We start from the raw sequence: 14,513 nt of genomic DNA, 5'->3' as shown, positions 1-14,513 counted from the left end.
ATGAAAGACTCGTTTCCTTGTTCAATATTTACATGCGTCACCTAAACAAAATGCTTTGAGTCCTCCACCTACCTGCCCATTGGGTAAGCTTGGTTTTCATTACGAGGTTTTTCTTTCTTTCTCGAGACCATCAATGTTGATGGCTATTTTTCCCTGCTGGCATCATTGGGCAGTGATTGATAACTTCGACAACGTTCTAGTGTTTTTGGATTCAAGCTGGCTGTTGTTTTAGGTTTAAAATGGTTAGAGATACCTGAGATGCAGGGACGTGACATTTCTGTTGCCTGCCCCACCCTTGAAGTGTGACTTACCCCATCTCTGGGCCCATTGTGCTTCTGCACATTCATGATCATGTTTGCTGAGAGTCCAGTTTTCTGGCCACATGCACTTAACACATATATGCCCCATTTAAACATTTATGTGCAATGCAGCAGGTTCATTGTGTGGGGCAGGTACAATCCTGTGCTACATGCTGAGGTATAAATGGAAAACTGCTTGAATATATATATATTAGAAGGGGTAAAGGTAGCATTCCGGATGCCCCGAATCTTTGATTTTCCTTCTGAATCAGTGCATGGTATTCTGTGGAATCAGGATGAGTAAGAGCAGGTGCTGTAAGGAGTTTTACGGTGGTTTAAAACTTTGTGCTGAAGTTTTTAAACTGCCTTGAAGAAAGAAAAAGAGAAACAATAGCAAAGGAGGAGAGGAAGTCAAGGTGTAAAATATCTGAACTGGAATCAACTAACTGGTACACTAATGGAAACCAGGGCAAGGACTCCAAGCTAACGCATGTATCCAGGAGGAGAAGGGGGATAGTTTTGTTGTGCTAGCAGAAATACTTGATGTTGCATTTGTCTCTATGAAGTTATGGCAAATTCAAATTGAGATCTATTTTATCTGGGAGTTTCTGTAGATGTGTAAGTTCAGGTGTGTGCAAAATGCAGCCAGTGTGTGATGAACTGAAGTGTATCAAAGAAGGCAGAACAACGCTTTTGAGCAACTAGTCTTTGATCTCTCAGGCCTTATCTGCTGCCTCAGTGAATCTGTGCTTCACTTAGTTTTAAAGGAGTCATGAGTTTTCACCAGGTGCAAGCTAACAAAGACCACAATATACATCCAGACCAGCCTCTCTATTTTTGGGGAGAGAAAAGGTGGGATAACGATTTCAGCAATGCAGCAGCAGCAATGTCAAATTTTATGAAGTTTGCTACTGGCTTTTAAAAAGAGTGTGGTGAACCTATGGCCCTCCAGATGTTGGATTTAAACTCCCATCAACACCAGCTTGCATGGCCAGTGGTCATGTGGTACAGAAAAATATAGACAATTTTAGAATGGGCTCAAAATGTGCTGGTTTTCCTGGTGCCAGCCAGGGTGAACTGTTGAAAGAAAATGTGCTGGCGGTCATGGAAGACATGAAAAGAAGCACATATCTGTCTAGTTTGGACCCAAAGTGTGAGAATTCAGCATAGATGGCACTTGGTTTCCCAACATTAGGGAACTGTTTGAAAACTTTTGCCTAACTGGCAAATCATTATTTCTGGAAGACCATGCAGAGATTATGTGCCTGAAGCCCGTTCACTGGTTCAACTCATTTGCTATGATCTCAAGCTGGCATGGCTAATTTTAGAAACATAGAGAATAATTTGAAATAGTTTGTGCAGATGGAGTTGCAGCATTCCCTGGTTCACACACACACATAAAGACACATCCCTGGATAAGAGTAGTAGACCTCTCCTGGTACTCTTGCAAAAGAGGCTTTGTTGCTGCCCCAGCAGTGATACTCTATATTTTATTGATTGGTGTAAGATTGCAGCCATGATAAGAAACCTTTTCTAAGAGATGAGTGTCAGAGCAACACAGGCAGCTAAGATAGGCTAGTAAATGAAATGAATGAAGACTTTTTTTTAAAAAAAGCAGCACTCGAAAGATGTGGCCTAATTTTTAGAGGTGCTCAGAGCCAAGAACTCTCGGTGAAAAATCAATAGGCGTTATGGGTGCTTCTGAAAATGATCCTCTTTAGCCTCTGTTATGCATTTCCCCAGGGCCCAATTATATAAAGCAAAGTTGCCTCGCCGTGTCCACGGAGGCTTCCCATCCATCAGAGGACGTTTTGTGGTGTTTTCTTCTCCACGGTCTATCAGACAGCTTCAGAGTACAGTGAAAGCTTTTGTTTTACTCCAAGGGTTAGGGAACCATTGACAGCTTTCCAGATGCTGCTGAATTGCAACTCCCTTCAGACCCAGCAAGAATGGCCATTGGCCAGGGATTATGGGACTTGCAATTCAGCAACATCTGGAGGGCCCAAAAGTTCCCTACACCTGCCTTGCACCACACATTCCGCACAATGGACGCACATTCCAGTGAATCGGCTGCTCTCTCAGCTGCCAGCCTTTCCACTCCGCTAATGTTTTTGAAGGGGGCTGTTCCTTTTTTAAATTTTTATAAGTGCCGCCTGATTATCATGTGCTGAAACTTACATTAGCTCCTGAAATGAATATGTTAATAATAAATAGGGCTGCCTCTGAAGATGGTTCAGAAACCTCAGCTAGTGCAGAACTGGGTGGCCAGGTTTTCTCACTGGGGCAAGACAGTATATTACACTGATCGTGGCCCGACTGCACTGGCTGCCAGTCAGTTTCCAGGCCCAATTCAAAGTGCTGGCTTTGACCTATAAAACCTTAAGCAGCTCAGGACCGGAATACCTCAAGGACGGCCTTTCCACATATAATGTGTCCCAGACTCTGCAGTCATCATCTGAGGCCCTTCTTCAAGTTCCTCCTCTATATGAGGTCTGGAGGGTGGCGAGACGGAAACAAGGCCTTTTCTGCAGCGGCTCCCCATTTGTGGAATGCTTTCCCCAGGGACGTTCACCTGGTACCTTCATTGTATATTTTTAGGTGTCAGGCGAAAACATTCCTCTTAAACCAGCCCTTTGGCTGATTAATATTCTACAGCCTTTAAAATGTGTTTGTTTTGGGGGAGGGTATTGTTTTGTTTGTTTACTTGGTTTTTTTTAACCTTGTTTTTGTTTTGTCAACCACCCTGAGATCTTGTGATGAACGGTAGTATATAAATTTAATAAATAATAAAATAACAATAATAATACATGAGTGAATGAAAAAATATGTTCATGCTGGCTGAAATGTGGCTTTTCCAATCAATTAACTAAATAAAGCTTTATTTGATGATGTATTCAGCTGATCAGACCAATTAAACTTTGCAGCCCTAATACATAATGTTTGTAAGACAAACAAACATTACAATACATTTTTCAGGACTTCCGCTTTCTGTGTGCAAAATCCACTTTCCATACAGCAGCATTTTAAAAGAAAAACCTGCTTTTTGTCATGAAGGGGGGGGGGGGAGGATGCCTCCGAAGCCTAAAATAAGCTGGCATATAGAGAAACTTATTTGTGACTTCTCCGAACAGGATCTCAGCTTTTCTTGCAATGAATTAAGATACAAATAAAGAAAATTGCTTTTGACAGCTGCAGCTGTATTTTACTCTGTCTGGGGCTGATAACAGGATCACTGCAGAAAGACGGGAGGATTGTGGAACCAGATAGGCTCCCACACTCACTTTAAAAAAAATGATAAAAAAAATAGTGCACAAGCAGCAGATCTTGTGTGGAGCCAGTGTGGCCTAGTGATTAGTGTTGGCCTAGGACAACCTTTCTCAGAGCTCAGGGTTGATGGGAGTTGTAGTCCAACAACATCTGAGGACCCACAGGTTGAGAACCGCTGGCCTAGGACCTGGGAGGCCGGTGTTTAGTTTCCCTCCCAGCCATGAAGCTCACTTGGGTGACTTTGGGCCAGTCACTCTAACCTACCTCACAGGGTTGTTGTAGAAGGCAAACACAGGGAGGACAAGAACCATTTGCACCAGCTTGGGGTCATTGGAGAAAAGATGGGGTGTAAATTTAAACACCCTCCCTCTATGGGCCCCCAAAGTCTTCAGAACCCCTGGGGTTTCCTTGCCTTTAGAAAACACCTGGGGAGCTCTCCATTCCGGTGACTTTAGAGCCCTTCTCATCAGAGCCCTCTTCTGAATTTATAAACATGTTTTTGAAAGGATCTAAGCAGTGAGCAAGAGCATATGGGGGGGGGGGAGTACGTAAGATAAAATCAGTTATATAACAAAATTTTAAATAAAATACTGACACAGGAAAATCCATTGCACATAGTAGTAATAGTAATAAGTGATCTCCAACGCTAAGTTATACTCAGAGAAGACTCATTGAAACAAATGAACCGTTGATCTGCATATATCTTAGTTGGACTGAACAATAATAACATTCTTTAAATGTTAGAATCTTTAAAAAAGAAAGAAAGAAAGAAAGAAAAGAAGAAATACAAATGAAGAATCAGGATTTCTGTGAACTTTTTGTTTCTGCACAAATAAAAACAGAAGCTGTGTTATTCTGTCAGTTCGCCTGGCCTAGTACTGTCTACCTTTGAGGGGTTATATCTTTCCAGGTACTCAGGCAGAGATTCCTTCCCTACCATTGTTGCCAGAGATTGTTAACTAGAGGGCCCGAGAGCAAGTAAGAAACCTAAGAGAAAAGAGAAAATGAAAAGGTGCTTCATGCTAGTTGTATCACATCCCTGTTAGGATTTGACCTGTCTTTTGTCCTTGAAGAGGCCATGTTTCCTTATTTGTAATGAGCTGTTGGCAGTTTCCCACTGCCAGCTGCATCTCTGCGCTTGATTAAGAGAGCTTGGATCTTAGCTGTGTAATAATTCTGAGAGCCAAGTGAAAACCACTTATTAGCTTCATCGGAGCCTGTGTACACTTCCGCCAGGATGCGCTGGGGTGTGTGTGGCGAGGAACAAATTAAAATTTATAGAAGTTTGCATCACACGGGAGCCAGATTTGAAAGACCAAGTGGAGATCTGAAACAATAAGCGGAAGTGTTGAGTGCACACACAGAGAGCACCTAGCTGACCCACACACTCACACGCCGTGACCCAGTTTGCGCGTAATGCTGAGCCAAACCATAGCTCAGCATGAATGAGCAATCATGTGGGTTCTGTGAGTGACGATTGTGGCTGCAGCAGTCCTTAGTCCTGCTGCTGCCACTTCTCCACTACTTGGGCCTGAGCCATGGTTTGGCATAGTGTTACATCTGAATGCAGACTTGTGGTTTGTCTCCGCCAGACAAACCATGAGTGGTTAGCCATAGAACAGCTCGTTGCAGAGCAAGACAGAGAAAAAACAAGCACAGTTTTGGATGTAATGCTAAGCCAGAGTCTGGTTTAGCTCTGAGTACACTACAGTATTCTGTTGTCAAGGTAGGCATGGATATGAGTGTAATAGCACTCTCCCATGTTGTTTAGTCGTTTAGTTGTGTCCAACTCTTCGTGACCCCATGGACCAGAGCATGCCAGGCACTCCTGTCTTCCACTTTCTCCTGCATCTCTGTTTGGTCAAACTCATGTTGGTAGCTTCGAGAACACTGTCCAACCATCTCATCCTCTGTCGTCCCCTTCTCCTTGCGCCCTCAATCTTTCCCAGCAATAGGGTCTTTTCCAGGGAGTCTTCCCTTCTCATGATGTGGCCAAAGTATTGAAGCTTCAGCTTCAGGATCTGTCCTTCCAGTGAGCACTCAGGGTTGATTTCCTTCAGAATGGAGAGGTTTGATCTTCTTGCAGTCCATGGGACTCTCAAGAGTCTCCTCCAGCACTATAATTCAAAAGCATCCATTCTTCGGCGATCAGCCTTCTTTATGGTCCAGATCTCACTTCCATACATCACTAGCACTCTCCCATACCAAATACCAAACTCAAATACCACGTAAAAATATTTAACAGAGTAATCACACACACAGAGGGAAGTAAGCCCCAGTGTGCCAAATTTCTTCACCATCCCTTCTTGCTTACTTCTTCTGTGCTTCTCTCTGCTGTAGCTCTGGAAGGAGACTGGAGCTAGATAGCAGCCAATGGAACCCTCCTAATACTAGAGTCAGCTTTTGCTATGCTTGGGGCGAGGAGGAATGGTTTGGGAGTGATTCGGGGGGCAGCTTAAGTTAAATGTTACAGCATTAAGAAATGCTCTTGGCAACGAAGTCTGTAAGGCTGAAGCAAGCTCCCCAGGGATGCAGTGGAAACTCTGTCTTCAAAGCCATTAAAATAAATTAGAACGTGCAAAGGCCTGAAGAATTTGTAACAGAAAGGCTGTCATGGTTTGTTGACCAGTGTGCATGAGGAGGATAGGATGACCACATGATCTCAGATCCAGAAATTATTTTCTTCAAGGAAACTTCATGCCCAGGTGACAGATAAAAACAAACAGCCTCATTGGGTCTTCAGCCCTTATTAAATTGTCCAATGATTTCCCTTGATTCCGTCAGTCTCCTTCACTTAAGCACATTATATGCTATTGACATTTTGTGTTTTTTAAACCAGTGCATGAGCTTAATGAGCCTGTTTGATAGTCTATGAACTATCTTTTGGTTTCCTCAAAGTTAACATGGTTGGTTAGGCTTCTGCGTTTAATCCAAGATACCTCTGGTACATGTGCGCTAAGCATAAAGTGAACATAGGTTTCCTGTTGTGGGCCTGCTCTGCAGCTTCTATCGCGTAGACACCACAGCCCAAGTCCTACAATCCCCATTTCCTTCAGCTGCTTGCAATCCTTATTGCAAGTTCTGCAATCCCCTCATTCATCAGTTTCTTATTTCTTTTTTCCCTAGGAAGGAATTTGATGTCACGTTTTCTGATCATTCCACCAGTGCAAGCATTTTTGCTTGCGAGACAGAACAGTCAACCTTCTCTTCCCCCTGCATACTGTTCTGGGGGTTTCTCCTTTCACTCCCTGCCAAATTCAGGGTGGGAGACATGCAGGTGGAGGAGAGAGTGGAGTTCCCTGTTGGAAGGTGGAAGGCCTTCCGCAGGGCTTTTGCTGGCAGGATCTATTAACTGAATCCAGTCCCTCGTCTACTACTTCCATATCAGAATTCTACATAAAATCTACTCGGCAAGGCAGTCATTTTCCCTTATCCTTTACAAACAATTAAGATATTATCCAATGTTTACTCCAGGAAGCCATGGTGTGTATGGTATTGAAAAGATTGTTCCCTTGACACCAGTGTTAGAACCTCATATATATAAGTTAGGGGGATACTTAAACCAGGGTTACAGTCACCAAAATGGAATGTCTAGTTGCCATTTTGGGGGCAGAGAGCTCAAAAGTCAAAATTTTTCAATATGACTTTTTGGTTACTGAAATTCATTCTGACTGTGCAGATAAAATATAACTGATAGAATTCTACAGGATGTGTTGCCAGTGTGTGACAACAGGCAAGATCCAGTGATCCCCAGGAATGCACCTCCAGGTGGTGGGGACATCGTGCGCCGTCCTGGCACCTGGGCATCTTGGTTACAAGTGGCTGATAGCCAGGTGCAAAATGGACCTTGGGCCTGGCAAATTTCAAACGCTGCTCAACGCCACAACATCCTATGAAACATACAATGCAAGTAGGAAATGGCACTATTCAGGGACCTCTTAAAAATGGCACGAGCATTAGGAGAGGTGTGAGTTCTAGTTCCATCAACACCATATATTTAAAGCACCTGGCTTCCTCTGAACAATCCAGGGAGTTGTCATTTACCCCTCACTGAGCTCCCGTTCCCATGATTTTTGGGGGGAAGTCATGTGCTTTCAATCTTTAGTGTGGCTGTAGCCTTTGTCCCAGGTGTCAGGTGAGCACATGAAGCTAAATTTTGATGATGTGTCAATAAAGATTAAATAAAAATGGAAAAGTTGACTGGGTGTCCTACACCTCCACCCCAGGACCATTTCCTCATAGCTGTGGTTTTAGGGATCCGGCGTGCTCTTAAGCTCAGCTGGATCCTGCAGTACTCACAGGTCAAGTGCCTCCGCCTCTTCCAGTCCGTGATGCATCATTGCAGGACTAACAAAGACTCTGCTGTGTGCATGGCCAGCTTCCTGTGTGGGTGGGGAAATACCTGCCATATTACCCACCTTTTTGATTGTACACTCCAGCAGATATCATTTGACTGTGCCCCTTCCATTGATTCAGTTCCTTGCTTCAAATGTCTTAGCCTTGCATAATGGGTCCCCTAGCCCTTTCTGTTAATTCAAATGTCTGGTGCAAAGCAAATGGGTGAGATAGTTCTGCCCCTTCTCCGTTAACAATAATTAGATGTGGTCCAATTTTCCCTCCAGGAAGTCCTGATACCTATGGGGAAAAGAGGACTACAGAAAGACTTAGGGCAGCTAATTAAAGTGTGGTGAGGGGAGGGGGGCAAAGCCCTGGAGCTGGAAACATTACAAAGAGTTTTCAATCTACATAAGGCAAGCAGTATTTAATTATATACAATTAAAACATTATATTTCAAACCCCTGAGAAACGGCGGGCTTCAAGAGACCACTTACTGTGATTGAAAAGGTGCTAATGAACTCTAGAGACTCCAAAGGCATCAAAACTACATAGTGAACTTATTAAACTTGATCTGGAAGATAAATCTAATTACCGGGATAAATTGAAGAGGGCAGGGGGAAGAGAGACTTCAGATAAGGAAATCTCCCTAGAGCTCTAGGTTCTTATTAGAGCAGTTTGAAACATCTTGTTGAAAACTGCAAAATAATAATAAAAATAATTTTTAAAAAGATCTTTTTGCAGCTGCCCGGAAGACTTTTTCTTTTTAAACTCCGAAAGCTGCTTTGCTGAAGTGCAATGCAGCCTTGCAAATAAACCACAGAAGTTAAAGGTAAAGGTACCCCTGCCCGTACGGGCCAGTCTTGACAGACTCTAGGGTTGTGCGCCCATCTCACTCAAAGAGGCCAAGGGCCAGCGCTGTCCGAAGACACTTCCGGGTCACGTGGCCAGCGTGACATCGCTGCTCTGGCGAGCCAGAGCCGCACACGGAAACGCCGTTTACCTTCCCGCTAGTAAGCGGTCCCTATTTATCTACTTGCACCCAGGGGTGCTTTCGAACTGCTAGGTTGGCAGGCGCTGGGACCGAACAGCGGGAGCGCACCCCGCCGCGGGGATTCGAACCGCCGACCTTTCGATCGGCAAGCCCTAGGCACTGAGGCTTTAACCCACAGCACCACCCGCGTCCCTAAACCACAGAGGTTACTAGCCTGCAAAAAGCAATTGTTTACTAGTTCCCAAGTAGCCAGTATTCTGCACTTCCATGTTTACCTCCCTCCCCAGCCAGCTTGGAAACCGAGCAGACTGGCAGGGTCTCTTCCTTCACCAGCTTACTGACTTGCCTGCACAAAATTCCTTGTCACCCATGGTTACCAGGTGAGTTGTCAAATACAAGGCTGTTAAAACATGAGGAGAGTAGCACCAGGTAGCAATTATAGAGATAGTGGCCCACCAATGGATGTGTACATACAGCAGATTCATTGTGACAGCGCTCCCCAGTATCAAGTACACCCACCTGTTCTGTGATGCTGCTGATGACACTTTTATCAACATACGAGTACCAGCACCATATATTTTGTTTACCCTCAAAATGCACTGCTTACATATAAAGATAATGGGCCTCTAGCGAATGGCTGAGTTTCAAGTTTGCAACGGTTGTGCTCGTAGAAGCTTGTTGTGCAACAATTCATTCATGCACAATCTGTTGGGCAATCATCTTCAAGTTGTGGTTTCACTTGTGGTTTCCTTGGTGCAATGCATGGGTCTTGTTGCGCAGTCGAGTTAGAACAGTTTTCCATCTAGTTCAGCATTGTCTACACTGAGTGACTCCTCGGGACTTCAGACCAGGATCTCTCTCAAAGCTACCTGGAGGTGCTGGGGATTGAACCCAGAACAGCTTACACATGCTCTACCACCAAACTACAGCCCATTCCCCTTAAAGCTTGACTCTTAAGGCTCCATACACATCGCTGGTTTAAAGCAGAGCTAAGTTGTCCTGTTTCGCAATGCAGATTGAAGCTGGGTTGTGGTTGGGGGCCAGAATGTGCCCAAATGCAGTGTTTTGTAAGAAATGATATGGCAAGATAAGAATCGTGGCTAACTTGGTGTGCACACTGCTTACAAAACCAGTGGGTGGGGTGTACTGGGTGCAGAGTAAACTGGAGTGTGTTTTAATTATTTATTTATTTTTATTTTGCTTAGGTAGAATTAATGTTAATGGTTTGTAATGGTTTGTATTGATAAACATATTACAGTGGCACCTCAGGTTAAGTACTTAATTCGTTCCTGAGGTCCATACTTAACCTGAAACTGCTCTTAACCTGATGCACCACTTTAGCTAATGGGGCCTCCTACTGCCACCGCGCCACCGGAGCACAATTTCTGTTCTCATCTTGAAGCAAAGTTCTTAACCTGAGGTAAGATTTCTGGGTTAGCGGAGTCTGTAACCTGAAGCGTATGTAACCTGAAGCGTATGTAACCCAAGGTACCACTGTATCTGCTTAGAGGTTTTTCTGCAATCAAATGGTGTGTGTTTATTCTATGATCTATATCTATATAATGAGTTGGTGTGTCTGGCTGTTAACCAGAAGGTTGGTGGTTCAAGCTCACCCAGGGACTGCTGTGAGCAGGATTCTTGCATTGTAAAGGGTTGGACTAGATGACACTCAGGGTCTCTTACAACTAAGCTACTATGATATATATATGTATATAGTTTTTGGGTTTTTTAAGCACACACAGACACACACAGCCTTAGTCTGCTTAATAGGGAACAGGATACAGGACAATGGGAACTCTGTTAATAATGGCTTCCATCCATGATCCATATAAACCTGGTGTCTTCCAGATGCTTTGGATTAGAACTCCAAACTCTAAATTAGCAGATTTTTTGGGGGGAGGGGGAAGCTTAATTTTTCTCCCTATCTCCCAGGGAAACAGATAAATTGAACCCAAGTGTCTCATCTTGCTATACCAGCAAGGTATACCTGCTGTCACCTGAACAGCAGGTAACATATAGGTCAGATCAATAAGCTGGCTTGCCTGTTTAATATCATAGCAGCAGACAGCCTTCTGTGGGAAGCAGCAGCCAATTTTGTTTGAAGATGAAAGGCATTGCTTCTTCTTGCGTAGTTCCTCTTTTAAATGAGCTATTTAAAATCCATTTGGAAAGAGGTTGTTCTGAGTCAGTTATCCTATAGGTTTTATGGTTAACAGACACAAGTGGCTTCCTCTTGCAGGCTTTCCATATGAGACAAAGCCATCATTTGCAGAGACCCGAATTTAGACAAAGGAGACAAAGGCAAGGAATTGGCTCAGTATAATAGAGAAATGATTTCACATCTTGTTAAAAAAAAGAAGAAGGTCGTAGCAGGAAAGAGGATAGCAAGCAGACAAAAAGCTCTTATATCAGCATTTGTGGTTTCAACACAAACCTTGTGGGCTTTTGTCCACCCAACACACACACACAAACCTTCCATCCCTGGAACCATGTGATTAGGTGCAAAACAATTCTGCCTTTCGTTCATAAGGCAGGTGCATTGCTATGGCTGTGGAGAAGCGCTAAAAAGAACGTTTATTAAGATCTAATGACTCACTGAGGACAGTCCCATACCCTGCAAGCGTCCCAGAAGAATTGGGACATCCTGTTTTTTCCTCATGAAAGGACAGCAGCCATTTTGGGCACCATGATCTCGCATGATTTTATGCTATGACACCCCAAGCACCCCAAAACATGTGTTTTGCATGGCATGTATTTAAAAGTTAGGGGGAAATACTGGCATGAAATCACATGAGATCTCAGTGGCCAACCCCCCCCCCCAAACCCCGGGAAGATGGTGTCCCACAAGATGGCATCCCAATTTTGGCCTTCAATGTGTTGGAGGGTCTGTTGTCCCTGTGACATCACGATAGCTCCCCTCTAGGTCTCAGGTTTGGGCCCATAAATCTTCTGGGTCTAGAATATTCCTGACCTAGCAACTGTAGTGTAGGCACTGCTAGTAGGAGGGCCAGGGGGCCGACCCCGTATGAAGGAGTTTCCCCATGTTTTAGGGAAGGCTTGTAGCTCAGAGTTAGAGCACCTGCTCCCCGGTTCGGTCCCCAGCATCTCCAAATAGTTCTGGGAATATTCTCCACTGTCAGGGGAGACAAATGCAGCACTAGATAAAGCACCTTCCTGTGTTCCTGTGTTCGATTCATCAGGATTATTTCCACTGGACACTTGATAGTTCAGGGTTCTGTGGAATGGGTTGGGGCAGGCAGGAGTCAAACCGCAGCAGGCCCCAGTCCTTCACACTCAGTGTTAGAAACTGAGATATGAAAGCTAGGAGTTTAAATGGCACCTTTATCCTAGGTTATGGGTGCAATGTCGGAATGTCAAAGCCTGCTTTTTAAAGAAGAATTACAAAGCTGAAAATGAATGAACTGCAGCTAAAATATTATGTTCATTTTTCACAGGGTCCAGTCCTTCCCCTCCCACCCCCCTAATATTTTTAAGAGGGTCTCTTCCCCAGTCTTCAGAGAGTAGCTGGAAGTGAGGAGGCAGAAAAAGGTCTTCCTTTCCTTTCACTCTGCAGTTTTAACCTGAAATCTTAAATGCAGTACTGCCACCAAGAGCTCAGAAACTGCTTCCACTAAGGAAATTCCTGGTCGCAAAATGCGCCTAGAACAATGGGAGTTTTGAACACTGTTCACGCTACAAATGCTAAGATAGGTTCCTAATTCTGCCTTTTCATTCCGACTGTAAGTCCTGTATTTTCCCAGATACTGCCCATTCCTGATTTGGCTTATGAGAGCCAGCAGACTTTTCTTAGCAGCCCTGTTTTGCACAAACCCGCTGCCCCCCCCCCCCAAAAAAAAAACATACACCAAGTCAGATGGGTGAGGTATAAATAATAAAAATTATTATTATTATTTTCAATAAATATATAAATTGGGTCAAATCAACATGGGAGGTGCTACCTCAAGGTTGAATGTCTGAAAACTGCTTTGTAGAAGGAGTGCTGGTGGTGGTGAGGAGGGGGAATAAAACACACAGACATGCAACACAGATGATATAGAGCGATTCATGTGGCAGGAGAGAATAAGGGGAGGGTGGAAAGTGTACAGATAAGGCTGGAGGAATAAAGAGCAAAAGCATGGCAGTGAGCCTTGGTGACTCATATCGCTACTACTATTCCCCGATGTGCAGTGAACTTTGCTGGGGTGTGTAGGCACCTTCTTTTCTTGTGCAAATGCTTCCTTGCTCTGTTTTCCAAGTGAGGGATTCAGACCTATAAGGCAGCCGCTAGGTTTTTTTAAAAAGAAGAAGGAAGGAAGGAAGGAAGGAAGGAAGGAAGGAAGGAAGGAAACAGCAGCAAAAGATTGAAAATGCCATTTTGTCAAATCTCTCCCCAATGAACTTGATTTCTCAGCCTCAAATTCATCTGGCTGCCATTGGAGAAGTTTCAACAGCAGCGCTGCTGTTCTTCCAGGTAGACCAGGCATCAGCACACAGCATAGAATCCTAGTGTTGCAAGGGACCACGAGGGTCATTTAGTTCAACCCCCTGCAATGCAGGAATCTTTTGCCCAATGTGGGGCTCGAACACACGACCCTGTGATTAAGCATCTCATGCTGACCAAAACATGTTACAGCAGGTGTAACAGTGGAACGGACTCCCTCGGGGGGAGGTTGTGGACTCTCCTTCCTTGGAGGTTTTAAAGCAGAGGTTGGATGGCCATCTGTCATGGATGCTTAGTTGAGATTCCTGCATTGCAGTGGGTTGGACTAGATGACCCTTGGGGTCCCTTCCAACTCCACAATTCTGTGATTCTATGAAATTCTGGAATCCACTGCGGCTGATGCCACCCTCCTCACTTTCTAATTTCTCTCTCTTTTTGATGGTCCAGCACTATAAAGAGAAACAGTGAGACAGGTTTCTGCAGCCTTTGGTAGCTTTTCTTTTCTCTTAAGCCTCTGGGGCTCACACCAGGCACTTTTTCTTGGTCCTGTCACACCCTGTCCCAGCCCCATTTATAGATAAAAGGACTGATTGCAAAGGTATATGTGACAAGGACCAGCATTCCTGTTCCGCTTGTCAGTGAAGATGCTTCTCCTCACTTTTTTTTTTTTTTTTGCAAGACTTACTTAATTGCAGCCACTGCATGGGAAAGGAAGATCAAAAGTGTTCTGGTTTTGTTCCGTAATTGGATAGCGCTTCACAGACTAGTCAGCTTAAAAAGGGAAGATATATTACTCTCTGTGTACGTGTAGAAGAAAGAGAAGTGTCTTAGCAGCTAATATCCTAAATAAGCTGTTAAATTTCCTGAGTGAAAACAGGTCATTTGGCATAACAACAGACGTTGAGCATATATGAACAGCCGCTCCATGCACTGCTTTTGTGTGGGACGAAGGCAGAGGTTGATGAAGCTAATCTGGGAGCTCCCAAGATCAGCTTCATGTCTTGTAGAAGCAAAATACACTGGGAAAGATGGCTTTTTGGAATGTGGGTGGATAGTCAGATTACCACCCTATGCAAATACTTGGAGAAAACATAATAAACTCACCCACCCGTCTGGACGGATAAGTCCAGTCAAAGGCGACTATGGGGTTGTGGTGCTCATCTTGCTTTCAGGCCAA

The 14,513-nt window shown here is 44.2% G+C and overlaps 1 protein-coding gene and 1 long non-coding RNA gene across 13 annotated transcripts in view; both read left to right on the top strand.

Moving 5' to 3' along the window:
- Positions 1-14,513, top strand: part of SLC8A1 (solute carrier family 8 member A1) — a 304,433-nt gene that overhangs the window by 69,460 nt on the left and 220,460 nt on the right. The gene's annotated exons all lie outside the window — the stretch shown is intronic.
- Positions 4,150-13,242, top strand: LOC310674232. The gene is made up of 2 exons (XR_014509458.1): positions 4,150-8,726; positions 9,101-13,242. It is a non-coding gene; the product is annotated as an uncharacterized lncRNA (long non-coding RNA).

This window comes from Podarcis tiliguerta (genome assembly GCF_965153285.1).
Source record: "Podarcis tiliguerta genome assembly, chromosome: 3".
Taxonomy (NCBI): domain Eukaryota; kingdom Metazoa; phylum Chordata; class Lepidosauria; order Squamata; family Lacertidae; genus Podarcis; species Podarcis tiliguerta.
The sequence above is the reverse complement of the archived record's forward strand: the minus strand, read 5'-3'. Positions and strand labels throughout refer to the sequence as shown.